The sequence below is a fragment of the Leucopleurus acutus genome (genome assembly GCF_964270905.1).
Source record: "Leucopleurus acutus genome assembly, chromosome: 13".
NCBI classification, from domain to species: domain Eukaryota; kingdom Metazoa; phylum Chordata; class Mammalia; order Artiodactyla; family Delphinidae; genus Leucopleurus; species Leucopleurus acutus.
The window spans coordinates 66,737,589-66,753,603 of NC_139155.1; the positions used below are offsets into that span (position 1 = coordinate 66,737,589).

The 16,015-nt window shown below is 43.7% G+C and overlaps 1 protein-coding gene across 2 annotated transcripts in view; it reads right to left on the minus strand.

Moving 5' to 3' along the window:
• Positions 1 to 14,562, minus strand: part of RNF185 (ring finger protein 185) — a 28,289-nt gene extending 13,727 nt beyond the window's left edge. For both annotated transcript variants that reach the window (XM_082853778.1, XM_082853777.1), the window contains exon 1: positions 14,457 to 14,562. The gene's annotated coding sequence lies outside the window, so the exon portion shown is untranslated. The remainder of the gene's footprint in view (positions 1 to 14,456) is intronic.
• Between the last annotated feature and the right edge of the window lie 1,453 nt (positions 14,563 to 16,015).

Sequence of the window (16,015 nt, forward strand, 5' to 3'; positions counted from 1 at the left end):
ATACAAAGAAAACCCTGTAACCATGAAAGCTTCCCAGGAAGCTAGGAAGGACCAGAAAGGTCATCTGGTCCAACGTCTTCCATACTGCAATCTTTTGCATTTCCCCTTCTGCCAGGTTAGAATACTACATACCTGATTTTGTCTAAATCTATCAACATTTAAGAGGAGGCTTGTATCACCGCTGAAAACAGAAAACCAGTAGTACCTACCATAAGTGAAAGATAAATACAAACATAATGAAGGAAGAGCTTTTATCCCTTAGGAAACTGCAGCCCGAGACCTCTCGGCTGACTGATGAATGTGGAGCTGAGGCTGGGACTCGTGACACAGTTTGTAGTTAAACCACCATTGTACCACCACAGACCAAGCTGGTCACCAAATACTGAAACAGACCACTGTTCACTACCACCTCCAGGTCAAAGAACCCACCAGGAGTTGAACAAGAACGAGCACGAGAACACCACCAAAAGATACTCAGAAATTCTGGGTGCAGAGTAAGAATCTATCAAGAGCCTGATCTGGCCACCCTCACCACCTCAGAGATTCCAAATGGGAAATGCTAGGTGGCTACCAGTCAGAGAATCGGAGGCTTGGATGCTGGTCACAGTTGAGCCTCCAGCTTGCTAGCTGGTCTTGGAAACCTCCTCTCTCCTCTCTGGCCACAGTTTTCTCATCTGTAAACTGAGGCACTGGACTCCATGGTCTCCGGGTGCCCCCTTCCAGCTCTGCGGCTGCACCAGGTCATCTCACCTGCTCTCTCCAAAGCAGGCAGCCCCACCACAAGTCTGGGACTCACCAGTGGAGCACCAGAAGACCACCCTGATTTCAGCTTCCAAAGTACCAGGAGATAAGGACCAAAAAGCCACAGTCCTTTTAGACCCAGAAGCCTCTCTACACAACAGACTCAGAACTCTAGATTCATGAGCATCCCCCACCACGACAGCAGCTCAGTGACATAAGCAGGGAGAGGAGGCCAGCTCACCACCACTTTTTCACTCAGTTACATCATTTTACATAGTGTCCCAGAAGAGCAGCTGGCTGCCAGCAGCACTGTGCCTTGTTGGCCTCAGTTCCAAGACCTTCCCCATGATCCAGTGCTTCATCCTCTCCATATACATCTGGTCTTGTCTTCGTAGGGTGGAGCCTGCTTGTGAGGGCCACATTATGGCCTTTCTTTGTCATTCCAGCTCAAGAACCCAACACGTTTCTTTTAAAAAATAATAATTTTTTTTTTAAATTAAGGACTATGTGTATAGATGTGGAAAGACAACCATAAGTCAGGTTCACTGATGGATCTTAATGACAGTCCCCTGATATCATGATTTGGAAGCATACAGCAACAACAACAAAGCATCCTCACCCTAAAACATAGCTCTAATCAAGTCTCTAAAACAAATTATCCATTTACAGAAAATATGGGCATAGATCCATGTATTAAACAACTCCAGGAAGATGCAATCAGCAAATCCAGAATGTGGGACTTTCTATGGGACAAATAATCAAAATTCTCCAAAAAATAAACAGCATGGGTGGGGTGTGGAGTTACAAATTGAGACTTGAGACATACCAACCACTGGCAGTATGTGGATCTCACTGGAACCAGATTCACACAACCCAACTGGAAAAGACATTTGTGAGATGAATGACAAAAACTGATTTAGCCTGGGTATTAGTTTATATTAAAGAATTACTGTTAGATTTATTGGGTATGATAGTGGCATATTTAAAATTTTTTCATCTGTTATATATGTATGCTTAAGTATTTATGAAGGAATGATAAGATGTTTGGGATCTGCTTTAAAATACCCCAGGGGGAAAAGTGAAAGTAAAGAGAAAAGAAACAAGAACAAGGAAGTTGATAGTTGTTGGAGCTGGATGATGAATGGAGGTTCATTCCATCAGTTTATTTTTGTGTGCTTGAAAATTTTCCATTATAAAAGATACTTTTTAAAAAGGTCAGGTTGCAGAACAGTATGTGTATGAATTTATTTAGGTGAGAATAAAGTACACAAATGAGTATATATTTTGCAAAGAAAATGTCTACAAGGCACACACTAAACTATCAACAGTTATTTTTGGGATTGGGAGGGCTGGGGAACTTTGAATTTTATATTCCTATCCTGTTTCAGTGTTTTATGACAAGCAGATAGATATTACTTTTACAATAACATTTTTGAAAAAGTAAACTGTAAAATGTATGTACAATATTACATTTGTTACAACAATAATGAATATAAATATTAGAAAATGTCTTTTAAAATGTGGAAGGGCTTCCCTGGTGGCGCAGTGGTTGAGAGTCCGCCTGCCAATGCAGGGGACACGGGTTCGTGCCCCGGTCCAGGAAGATCCCACATGCCGTGGAGCGGCTGGGCCCGTGAGCCATGGCCACTGAGCCCGCACGTCCGGAGCCTGTGCTCCGCAATGGGAGAGGCCACAACAGTGAGGGGCCCGCGTACCACAAAAAAAAAAAAAAAAAAAAAAAAAATGTGGAAGAACATACCAAACTATTAATAGTGATTATCTCTGTACTATCTCTGGGGGCTCAGAGGTCCTCCTTGTTTATAAAGCTGACATTTTTACCTGTATTAATTCTAAAATCAGACAAAAGAGTAACAGTACATTTAAAAACTTTTTTCCCCTGATGTTCTAGTTCTCCCCAATCCTGAAAGGTTCTGTATTGAAATCCTGGCTCCACCACTGACTAGCCATGTAGCTCTGGGAAATCCCTTAATGGCCTGAGTATCTTTTCTCACCTGAAAAATGAGAATGTCATACCTCCTACAGGGCTGCTAAGGTGGCCATATGCGATAACACAGTGACCTGGAGGACCCACCAAGGTAGGAGGGGGCCACTGCTGCAGGGGAGATGCACATACATGCACTTACCCTGGTTCACTGCCCTCTCCACTCACTGGCCCAACAAGGCTCTGCACAGTGCATTTTCCTACACACAGGCCTAAGGGGACAATCAGGGTCATGGTAGGTGTCAGGGTAGGAATGGCCAGGGGACAGTAATTGGTCAACTCAGAGTTTGCAGGGAATAGCAGTCATGCATCAGGCCAGGCACTGGGACAGGCCTGCAGGTCCCAACTCTAGGCAGACCATATCACTCTCATTCTAATTCTTAGCAGACTGACCACGTGGTCCCTACCCGAGCTCTAGAGCTTCATCCTGGTAGGCACGCAAATATTTTCTGAGTGAGTGGGTGCAGGCATGTGTGACTGGTTTTGGTCAACTCCCAGGCCGGCTGCTCATATAACCTCTCTTTTACATATCCTGGGCCCTGTCACTGGAGCCTCCTCTCCTCACCTCCTACCTTCCCTCACACACAGGAACCTCACCACGCCAGGGCAGCAAGGCAGAAATGAGCAGCCTTCCCTGGGGACTGTCCACTGAGCACCTACAGAACAACAAAATGTGGACACAGCCTCATGGGCCCAGTAGGACTGGGACACTGCCCTAGAGAACAGAGGGCCCTAGTCGGCTCAGAAACTGGACAGAGTAGAAAGGAAGCTGGCCCTGAGCCTATGTGAGCTGCCATCCTGTTAAAAGCTCTCCTGCTCCCCGTAGGGCCTATAGATTTGGACCTGACCACACAGTAGCCTTCTTGTGGCTGGTTCTGTGCCCCTGTCCCTACCCTGACCATTCTTCACTCCTGAGCTGAATTCACTTTCTAGTTTTCAAAGCACATTCACACCTACTACCACTTCTGACCCTCACTCCATTTTACAGAGGACATCAGGCCAGGGATGTTAGAGGACTTACCCAAGGCCAGGCCATCATACATGTAATTCTGTGCCCAATTCAGACTTTCCAACACATCAACACTCTTTTCACTCTTACCTGTTACCCCTTTAACATGCAGCTTTACAAAATTAAATACCTGGTCTTTGTTTTCCCTCAAATTCACAGTGCAATGCTCTTAACTTCTGTGTTCTTTGAAGTGAGTGCAAAGCAAACTCACCACTCATCCATTTATGCGTGAAACCAAAGGATCTCTAGTACCAACTACAATTGACGCCTGGTGCTACCAACTGGGGTGAAGTGGGTAAAAAAGAGCAAGACCACATTGAACCCCTGGAGTCTAGAATAGGAGCTAATTATAAGAATCCTTAACAAGGAGCTCCATCAAACTTGCCTGTTTTTCCTAAACAAGGCACCCTCCCAGAGATCTGGTTCCTAGACCACCTCGGTGTTTTAAATAGGACCTGTAACTGGCTACAGCCTAAGAATCTATATTTTTAAATAAGTGTCCCACCTTCCACTCCAGAAGATTCTCTGATGAAGAGTTTTGGAAAATCAGCTCTTAAGGGGAGACTCTACCAAGCACAAAGCAATACAGCACAGCACAGAGTTTGGGAGGGACAGTAACCATAGGTCTTGTCCTTCAGAATACCCAACCCCCAACTATAGCCCACAGGGACTATGAAGAGGTCAGATAAACTTGGGGGGTGGGGGACAAGTCTGCTGAGATCTCAGACCACCCAGCACCTGGTCCATCTGGGACAAAGCTGATCATTTATAAAACAAGTTCACAGCTTGTTTTGAAAAACATCCCTAAAGTTGAGATGTTCAGGGCTTCCCTGGTGGTGCAGTGGTTGAGAGTCCACCTGCCGATGCAGGGGACACGGGTTCGTGCCCCGGTCTGGGAAGATCCCACATGCCGCGGAATGGCTGGGCCCGTAAGCCATGGCCACTGAGCCTGTGCGTCCGGAGCCTGTGCTCCGCAACGGGAGAGGCCACAACAGTGAGAGGCCCGCGTACCGCAAAAAAAAAAAGTTGAGATGTCCAAGGCAGCACATTTGGTGCTGGAACGAAGGCAGATTGGCAGATTTGTGATAGTTAATGATCCCTTAGGAACACAGAACCTGGCAGCTGAAGTTGCTTGACCCAGCATCCACACTCCTATTACCTTCCCAGAGCTAGCCTGGCCCACCTCACAGGAACTGAGCAAGGGAGAGAAAATGAGACTTGCATATTCCTCAAGGAATCACCAGGGAACGTGATCTCACGAGGACATCTCTTTGTAGTATTCTTGTGTTCAGTTCTCAGGTTCTAGAGAACCGCAGGTATGCATAATCTGCCTTCTCTGCCCCTTCAGCTCTAAGAATTCCTGGACCGGGGTGTATAGAGGCATCTGGAAATGGTGATTCTAATTATAAAGATTACAAATTTGGATGATAAATAACTGGCATGATGTGAGAGGTGACCCAGCAGAAGTCTTGTTCCTGTGGGCACATGCGTGTTCATACAGAAGCTTTCTGCCGGAACGGTGGCGAGCCCCAGCCTGTCTTCACTGCTCACTGATCACAGTAGGCAGAGATGGGACTTGCATTCTAAGAATGTCTACATCACACTCACAGAAGGTTAGAGTGGCAGGAAATCTGAGTAAGTTGATTGGAACTTGGAACACACAGAACCCAGGCTCTAAAATTTTGGAGTCTAAATGGAGTTTCCGTCCCTAGGCTATATCTCACAGAGGCCTGGCCCTCAAGTATAGGACCAAGGACCTGAACAGCCTTTCAGGTCCAGAAGGACAGAAGAGGCTGAGCAAATGGCCTCTTTTCCTTAGGGCTGCACTGGTCTTTTTCTCTGGTATCCTCTAATCTCTCTATCTGTACAACTAACCCCACACCTACCTTCGAAGATTTATTAATGACCCTATTTGCCAGGCATTCAAGACACAAATATAAAGGGTTTCAGCCTAAGGGGGATAGAGGTAAGTAAACCAACAAGGCAGCCCAGTGTGCTGCGTGCTGACAGTAGTGTGTACAGAGTGCCTGAGGGCAGGGCTTGCTGGGGAGGACAGAGACACAGCACACAGGACAAGTGGATAACTCAATTTGCCAAGTTCAGTGTGGCTGGAGCCCAGAGAACATGTGGGGGTGGTAGGGCAGCAAGGGCTGCAATTGAGGCAGGAAGAAAGGCCTGGAAATCCTCATGCCTTCAGCCCCTGCCTGTCGGGCTCACATTGCCTGCTGCACCACCTAACCCAGACCCGCCTAACCGTCCAAATGGTTCCATGATTCCAATGTCTCTTTCTCTCCCCATCCAGTTCCCATCCCCTGCTAAGTAAACTAGTAAATTCACATGACAGATTACAAGGCCACTAAAAATTATGCTTCTGTAAGGATTTTGCCTATATGGGAATTTTAATTATATAAAATAATGTTAAATGAAAATAGCAGGATAGAAAATTGTATACCAAATTGAACATACTGTATGATATTAACAGGTTAAAAGATACAGAAAAAAATTGGAAGGGGCCCAAATATTAACTGTAGTGGTCTTTGGATAACGGAATCATGGGCAGATTTTTAAAGCTTTTTTTCACACTTAACTGTACTTTCCACTTTTTCCATAGTAAGTACTATGTTATTAAGATTCAGAAAAAATATGGGACAATGTTAAAGGTCCCAGATCGTCAGATCTCAGTAGGGGACAAAAAGGAAAGCAATCTGATTAAAGAAATCTACACTAAGGTGTGATGAACCTTAGTATAATAATTCTCTCAGAAATTTTCACATTTTTAAATTTTATTGAGTCATATTTTTAATAAGTAACACATTCACATGGCTCAATTCAAAAGGTACAAAAGGATATAGACTGAGAAGTCTCTCTCTCCCATCCCTGGAACCTAGTCATCCTGCTCCCTGCCTTGGAGACCAATGGTACTAGACTATATCTTTAGGACACATTCCAGAAGTAGAACTACTGGGTCAGAGGGTATCTGTATTTGTAATTCTGTATCAAACACCCTCCAAAAAGGATGTGCCAATTTTTAGTCCCATGAAAAATACATAAGAGTGCTTGTTACCCCCATCTTTGCCAATTATATGTATGTTTTCAAAAGAGAACGCATAAGTAGCATGAGAAACATAGGGTAATTTTGGCAGTTTGGGAAGATATTTTAAATTCACTAATTCACTCGCTAATTAGTTATTAAAATCCATTATGTTCCATGCACTATGCTAGGCCCTAGAGATAACAATTTCCAAACGTAACACATATCTGAGTGGGAATTCTAGGCTCAGCTGTTCCTACTTCTTCGCATTGTCTTCCATTATTTCTTTTTTCTTGTGTGTGTGTGTGTGTGTGTGTGTGTGTGTGTGCGCGTGTGCGTGTGCGTGTGCGTGTGTGCGCGTGAGCACGCAGCACACAGGATCTTACTTCCTCACCAGGGATGGAACCCGAGCCCCTTGCAGTGGAAGTGCGGAATCTCAACAACTGGACCACCAGGGAAGTCCCATTTTCCATTATTTCTAAATCAAAAGTGTTTTTGTTTCTTTTGTTTTAAGCTTCAATGATTTTTCTTAAAGTTTACCAGGTTTCATAAGTAAGGGTGAAGTAGGATTCGGATTACCCCAGCACAAACTTTCAAGGGTCATCCAAGAGGCTGCCTTCTGTCATTCCTTGTATCACTGTCTTAAAATGTTCCTTAACCTTTTATGGACTTTTGTCCTTAAAAATTATCATGGCACAGGGACTTCCCTGGTGGCACAGGGGATAAGACTGTGCTTCCAATGCAGGGGCCCTGCGTTCGATCCCTGGTCAGGGAACTAGATCCCACATGCGTGCCACAACTAAGAGTTTGCATGCCACAACTAAGGAGCCCATGTGCCGCAAATAAGGAGCCAGGGAGCCACAAATGAGGAATCTTGGAGCCGCAACTAAGGAGCCCGCCTGCCGCAACTAAGACCTGGCGCAACCAAAATAAGCAAACAAATAAACATTAAAAAAAAAATTATCATGGCACAGGGACTTCCCTGGTGGCACAGTGGTTAAGAATTCACCGGTCAATGGAGGGGACACAGGTTTGATCCCTGGCCCGGGAAGATCCCACGTGCCGCGGAGCAACTAAGCCTGTGTGCCACAACTACTGAGCCTGCGCTCTAGAGCCCGCAAGCCACAACTACTGAGCCCTCGTGCCACAACTACTGAAGCCTGCATGCCTAGAGCCCATGCTCGGCAACAACAGAAGTCACTGCAATGAGCATGCGCACCGCAATGAAGAGTAGCCCCTGCTCGCCGCAACTAGAGAGAGCCGCGTGCAGCAATGAAGATCCAATGCAGCCAAAAATAAATTAATTAATTAACTACATTAAAAAAAATTATCATGGCACAGACGAATATAATGGCTCTGGGTTCAAATCTCAGCTCCACTACTTACTCTGTGACTTCAGTCATTATTTTCTCTCCAAGACTTTTTTTACTCATCTGTTAAAATGGGGCAATTACCTTCCTCACAAGATAGTTGTAGGGATTAAAGAGTAAAACAGTAAGGGACTAGCACAGTGCCTGGCACATAGTTAAGTGTTCAAGAAATGTTAATTGCTCCTCCACTGTGAGGTCTCACAGAGTACAATGAAGGTGTAACTGCTTCTTTATACTCCCCAGGGAGCTATGCAATCAGCAGGTATTTGGTTAACTTGCTGAATGAATGAGTCACAACCTCCCTTTCTGAATGAGCATCGCTCCTTGAAGGCATTGTAGGTGAGACATCAGAACTGTGTATGAGGAAATCCAGAACAGGACACAGTTTGATCTGGGCAAAATCAGATTTTCCCCAAAAGTGTCAAAATCAGGAGGCACTTGTTGTATCTATTATCACTATAAATAACATCAGCTAACACTCTGCTCAGCCCTTTACATGAATCATCTCATTTAATCGTTACAACCTGCCTTTGAGGTAAACACTGCTTACCATCTTCAGCATCCCCTGGGATGTTAGATTAAGGCGCAGAGTAGTTAGGTCACTTGCCCATGGTCACAGAGCCAGTCAGAGGCAAAGTTTTCAATTCCTAAGCCAATGTGCTTAAGTACCTCAGTGATCTGTCTGTGTGTCTATCTTCTCAAGCCCAGACCCAGCTTCCAGGTGCCTTGCTCAGCACAGGGCTAGACACCTCAAGAACACCTCATAAATGTGCATGGGCTGATGGCTCTGATGCCCAGGAGTGCTTAGAAGCGTACAACTCAAGATGAGTCAATGTAGCCAACTAAAGTTGTAGAAAATCAGTGTCCTAAAAGAACAAGACATTCTTCAGTGATGTTTTTCAGAACTGGAAATGTTACATAACTGTTTCAGAGTAATTTTTTCTTAAGTATTGTCCAAAACTCTTAAACAAATGAAAAAAAAAGATCGGGGATATGCAACCAGAAAAAGTTCAGGTTTCCCCAAATTAGTACCGACCTGTATTAGAGATTATGCTACTCACACAGAGGATTAATTATTCACTGAACTGTCTTGCTCACTCTAGTTAGACACCTCCTGGAGTCACATGCACAGTGCCTGACACAGAGTACATGTTCAATAAATGTATGTCAATAAATGATGGGAATTTGCCAATTTCAATTCAAACCAATATAACTGGATAAAATACTGTATTAAAGGAAGCTCTTCAGACTGGACAGATCCTAGTTAAGGGCTGTAAATTTCGAGTATAATACAGTGAGAGGACAAAACTGGAGCCAGAGGACCTAGTCTGATGCTCAGCTCTGCCAACTCAACTAAGCCAGGGTCCTCACCTGCAAATGGGGTAATTGTGTCTGTCCTTCCTTTGTCATCAGAGAAATTTTCAAAGTGAGAGTTTTGCTTTTGTTTTCACACAGTCAGTAAATTCTTATTAAATTCAGATTCTATAAAATCTTATTAATTCAAATTTTATTTGCGGCTGAGCTGAAGACCTCTGAAATACTCTAAAGGTAGAGTATCAAGAAAATGAATAAGGTCGACAAGGTTTAACCAACTAAGGAGAAAACTTTCTAACAGTTTTAATAACATCAGCATATACTTGACAAAAACAATGTGATCTCACTTCTCCTTTCAATAGGAGGTCCCAAGGAGGACCATCAAGAGAGCATTTATAAGATAGACCAGCGGAGTTCCCTGGTGGTCTAGCGGTTAGGATTTGGCACTTTCACTGCTGTGACCCGGGTTCAATCCCTGATTGGGGAACTGAGATCCTGCAAGCCTCGCAGCCAAAAAAAAAAGACACTATGAACAGAGTAAGAAGGCAACTCACAGAATGGGAGAAAATATCTGCCAATCATATATCAGAGGGATCAATATCCTGAATACATAGAGAACTCAACAACAAAAACTCAACAACAAAAAAATGAACAATCCAATTCAAAAACGGGCAAAGGACTTGAATAGACATTTCCCCAAAGAACATATACGAATGGCCAACAACATGAAAAGATGCTCAACATCACTAATTATTAGGGAAATGCAAATCAAAACTATGAGATACCATCTCATACCCATTAGGATGGCTACTATTTAAAAAACAAACAAACAGAAAACAAGTGTTGGTGAGGAGGTGGAAAAATCAGAACCCTTGTGCACTTTTGGTGGGAATGTAAAATGATTCAGCTGCTGCAGAAAATTCTAGGGCAGTTCCTGTATTTTCCAAAATGTCTAATATGAGCACATATAACTTTCACAATTAGAATTACTGGGGTGTGTGTGTCTGACTATGTGTGTCTTCAAGATAGTCTAGTTAGAGCCAAATGCTCTGGGGTCAAGAGAAGCGTGGGTGCACTGGTAGCTTTGCCACCTCAGGCAGCTGCCCAAGGCCATCACCAGTCCTGAGCATTTCCAACTACCACTGACTCCTCGACTCCCTGCCTGTGACCAAACACAAGAGTAGCTCCCAAATTACAGGATCTCCTAGTGGTCTTATCACATCCGGGATGATGCTGTACTACCCCTTTCACTTGACATGGCCGCCCCAGCTCTGCATGGTCAGCAGTGGTTGGGGCTGAACCAACCTCTGAGTGGTCAGACGTACAACTCACTCTGCACTTCAACATGTCCAAATCCAACTGCCATCAGGTCACGGAGTTACTGGCACTGCCTCAGATTTTGCAGTTCAGCTCTCAATGAATTACTTCAAGGGGCTTCAGGGGATCTGCAAACTCTGAATATTTACATGTAAAATTATACATGATGACAAGTAACTCAATTACAAAAGGGCAAAGGATTTGAATAGACATTTTCTCCAAAGAAGAAATGACCAACGTGCACGTGAAAAGCTGTTCAACACCATCTAGCCTTAGGGAAATGCAAATAAAACTACAATGAGATGCCACTTCACACCCACTACGGTGGAAAATAATAATAATAATAAAGGACAATAACAAATGTTGAAGAGGGTGTGGAGAAAATGGAATCCTCATTTATTGCTAATGAAAATGTAAAATGGTGGACTTCCCTGGTAGCACAGTGGTTAAGAATCCGCCTGCCAATGCAGGGGACATGGGTTCAATCCCTGGTCCAGGAAGATCCCACATGCCGTGGAGCAATTAAGCCTGTGTGCCACAACTACTGAAGCCCGCGTACCTAGAACCAGTGCTCTGCAACAAAGACCCAACACAGCCAAAAATAAATAAATTTTTTTTAAAAGAAAATGTAAAATGGTGAGCTGCTGTGGAAAACAGTTCGGCAGGCAAAAAGTTAAAAATAGAGTTGCCATTGACCCAGCAAGTTCACTCCTACGTAAACACATTTAAGAGAACTGAAAATATGTTCAAACAAAAATTTGTACATGAATGTTCAGAGCAGCACGTCATAACAACTAAAAGACAGAAACAACTTAAATGTCAATCAACTGACAAATGGATAAACAAAACACAGTATATCCCTACAGTGGAATAGTACTCAGCCATAAAAAGGACTGAAGTACTGACACATGCTATGACATGGATGAACCCCAAAAACATTACACTTAATGAAAGAAGCCAGACATAAAAGGCCACATACATGTGATTCCAGATTAGTGGTTGCCAGGGGATGGGAAGAGGGGAGACTAGGGAGAAACTGCTAACATGTACAGGGCTTCTTCGGAAGATGAAAATGTTCTGGAATTAAGACAGTGGTGATGGTTGCATAACTTTGTGAACATTCACACTTTAAAATGGTGAATTTTATGATATGTGAATTCTACCTCAAAAAAATAAATTTGAGCAACAGTCTACAAAATGATTGGCCAGTTCTCTTCAAAAGTTTAGTCATGAAAGACAAAAAAGGCTGAGGAACTGTCTCAGATTTAAGAGACTAAGGAGACTTGATACTAAATGCAATGCGGGAAACTGGACTGGATCCTGGAACAGAAAAAGGACATTAGTGGGACAAATGGCAAAACTTAAATAAAGCCTATAGCTTAGTTAGTAGTACTGTATTTACGTTAAATTTATTAGACAATGTTATTATGGTTATGTAAATGTTAACATTAGGGAAAGCTGGGTAAAGAGTATACAGGAAGTTTGTGTATTATTTCTGGAAGTCTAAAATTATTTCAAAATAAAAAGTAAAAAAGAAAGTACATGGAGCAGGTCAGGGGGTTGGCAATTTTTTTTCTGAAAAGCACTGTACATTAAATACCTTAGACTTTGCAGACCATATGGTCTTTGGGGCAACTCTGTTGCCAAAAACAGTACGTAAATTAAAGGGTGTGGCTGTGTTCCAATAAAACCTTATTTACTTGGTTCGATTTTCCTAAAATGCTGATTTAGGTACTTTTTTAAGAGGAAAATTTCAGATTGAGAAGTTTTAAAGACACCATTAAATTACAATCATTTTACTCAACGCCTGGATAATATCTGAATAAGCATTTCACAACTTTTTTTACAACCTAGGAAACACAAACAAAAAAGGGAGGAAGATAAACACAGGCAGGAAGTCTTGGCTCAAACCCAACCTTTTTTTGGCATTCCAGCAGGATTGGGTCAATATGGAACCTCTGTTCTATAGGGCAATGTAAGCATTCTAACAGGTTTCTAAAAAGTGATCTGCTTGGAGTTTTGTAAATCACAAAATAAGGAGCTCTGATGTTTAATTAGAAAACTAAAGATATGCTAGAAGCATTATCTGCAGATTACATGTGAGGATGAACTGGCAAGTCAAGTCCATCACAGGATTGGTTTTAAATGTTGATGAAATTAGCCAACAGATTGCAAAAACTCTCTCAGTAGACACAACATCTATAACAACAAACTGCTGGAGAGAGGATTAAAGAGGGATTCATGTCCTGGAGCTGGGGGAGGCTGGCTTGAACAGCCTCCTTCCAACCCATACTCTTCAGCTCTGTGAGTCCAAAGAGTTCACTGGCTTCTCCTCATCAAAGTCTTCAGATTCATTTCCAAGTTATTCTAAGAAAGTAAGCTACAAACTGATGGGGTGGGGACCCTGCTTAGTTATTCATTCAACAAACATTTAAGGAGCCCTTATCAGATGGGCCATTCCAAAGTCCTTGAAAAGAAGGATGGTACACAGGACAAGGAAGAGATGACAAAAGTTCAAACCCACTGGCCTCACTTCTAGAGATGTAGGCTGGGGGGATGGAGATGTCAAGAAAAGAGGGCAGAAAAAGAAGACAGCACCAGAAAGACTCAAAGTAACTACTCAGAATTAGACACTTTCAAGTTGAAAAGGACCTCCATCTAATAACTCCTTTGACAGGGAGTTCACTAACTCTGGAGGCAATCCATTCCATTGCTGGTCACCTGTGGCCAGCATTAAGTTCTTCTATTAAATCAAAATTTTGTCTTCCTGTAGAATCCACCTATTGATCCTAGTTTCTGCCTCTTTCAACCGCAAAGATGAAGTGGAAGCCCTCTTCACCATAACAATCTTTTCTGTTTTTGATGAGATTGTTTTATTTTCCCTTCCATTGCTCTCTTTTCTGGGCTAAACATTCTCGCCAGCCACCCCCCTCGCCCCCCAAAGAGTTCCAGCTGCCTCAAAGCAAAGAATGCATATCTAGAATTCACAGCAAGAAAACACTTAAGATCAGTGGGCTTCAAACATCGGTATGCAGAGGACCCCCGAGGGGCATGTTCAAAATATAGTTTCCCTGGTTCCGACCCAGATTCTAAATGAGTCTTATTTGAGTCCTGCACTGTGAAGTATGCACCGTAGGGTATTTCAAAGCAGAGGCTGTGAGAACCATATTTAGAGATACACTGCCTTGTTTCACAAATGAGGAAACTGAGGCCCGACACAGGGAAAGGATTTGGCCCATGAAGCACAACTGGCTGTCGGCGACGAAGTCTCAGAGTCGGGCCTCTTACTCCCAAGCCCAACTCTATTCAGCGCGCTTCCGGGCCTCGGCCTCTCCACTCGGGGCAAACTCATTAAAACCACCTCCGCATGAGAGAGGCGGCCTCGACTGGAAGTCAGAGTTAGAGTGAGTCTCTGCCTGGAAAGGAGAGCTTGTGGGGGCCTTTTCCCTACTTGGGGCCTCAGTTTCCCCAAACTGTAATCACTGGACGAAAGACCACAATACAAGCCTGACCTCCCTTCTGGGGCGAATGGCCCGGGCCAGGGCTGGACTTGTCTCTGTGCTGCTGGGCTCAGATGTCGCAGCCCGTGGGCCTGCTGAAGGCGGAACCCGGTCCCCGCCCGCGTCCCTCAACCTGGACGGCCCCCACCTGCCGCCCCAACCCCTCATGTACCTGCCTCTGCTCAGCTAACGCCGCCGAGGGCGCCCCAGCCTGTCCGTCCGTCGGCCGTCCAGCCAGCCCCTTAGGTGGGTCAGTCCGGCCGGCCGGACTTCAGATTCCTCCTACGCGTACGCTGGTCAGCTGACTCAGAGCCGCCGCTCTCCGGGGACTTCCGGCCACAACCGGAAAAGGTTGGTCCGCGCCGCTGTGCTTCAGCCCCAGATACTGGGCTCTAAGGTTCCGCCTGCTGGCAGGAAGCGGAAAAACACAGGGACCGTTTAGCAGCTTTTTAAAAAGCCTAAGTCCGGGCATGGAAAGCCCCAGACGTGCTTGGAACATTTTTGTTGGAACAGAGTGTAAGGATGATGGGAATCAGAATGATGGGAATATGTCATAGGACACAGGAGCTAACTTGAAGGAGATCCCACTGGCCAAATCTGGGCAATTTGAGCAAAATACATAATGATAGTAACAGAATATAACTGAATAAAATTATAACCCAATGACTCTTTACTGATATAAATAAAGAAGTGATTAATAAATGGGGGAGAAGGGGAAATTCTTCCTTTTAGTAGAATGACAACTAGCAGATATGACGGAGTTAGAAAATCAGTAATGGACGGTAAAGCTAGAGGAACAGGATGGTTACACAGTAAAGGGTCTCCCATAAATTACTTATTGATTGCAAAGGGAAAATAGGAATTTCACAGAGATGTAACCTCGCAGAACAAGTGAATCAAAATGATCAGAGTTAACATCACCAGTTATAGGTCAAGTAAAGATTATGTGCCTCCTGGAAGGGATGAAATTTGGATATGGATCGTGGTTTAGGGGTTGGGTATCAATGTTAAAATTTCTATTGTGGTTATGTTAAGAGAACACCCTTGTTCTTAGGAAATATTCACTGAAGTATTTAGGGGTAAAAGGGCACAATGTCTCCAACTTAATTTCAAATGATTCAGAAAAAAATTCAGGTGTATAAAAATTGAGAGCATGATTTAAGGAAATGAGGCAAAATGTAAGCAAGTGGTGAATCTAGGTGAAAGGTATATGGAAGTTCCTTACATAATTTTTGCAACTTTTCTTTAAGTTTCAGATGCCAACTAAAGAAGGTCTCTTGACACCTGGTTCTACAAGGATTGAGTCATTAGCCACGGTAGTCTCTGACCTTCAACACACAATGAAAGGAGTTCAGGGGCGAAGATCAGGAATGAGGCACTCTCTGTTCTGGGAAAACTGGCAGAACAGGTCTTCAGATGGTTAGATATTTTCAGGAGAAAATTTTAGGAGCCCAATTTCTTGCATATTTTCATACCTAGAAAGACACTAATGTCATTAACTGAGATATGTGTTCCTCGTGACTCACAGCAACCTTCTACTGAGATGTGCGCTTGATTGCTCATACCCATTCTCCAAAATCACATATAAACCAACCTCACCCACCTCTTTGGAGCAGTTCCTCAAAGCTATCTAAGAGGCTGTTTCCCCCTGGGCTATAGTCATCAGTAAGTCCCCAAATAAAACTGAAACAGCTCTCACATTGTGCATTTTTATTTCAGTGGACAATGATA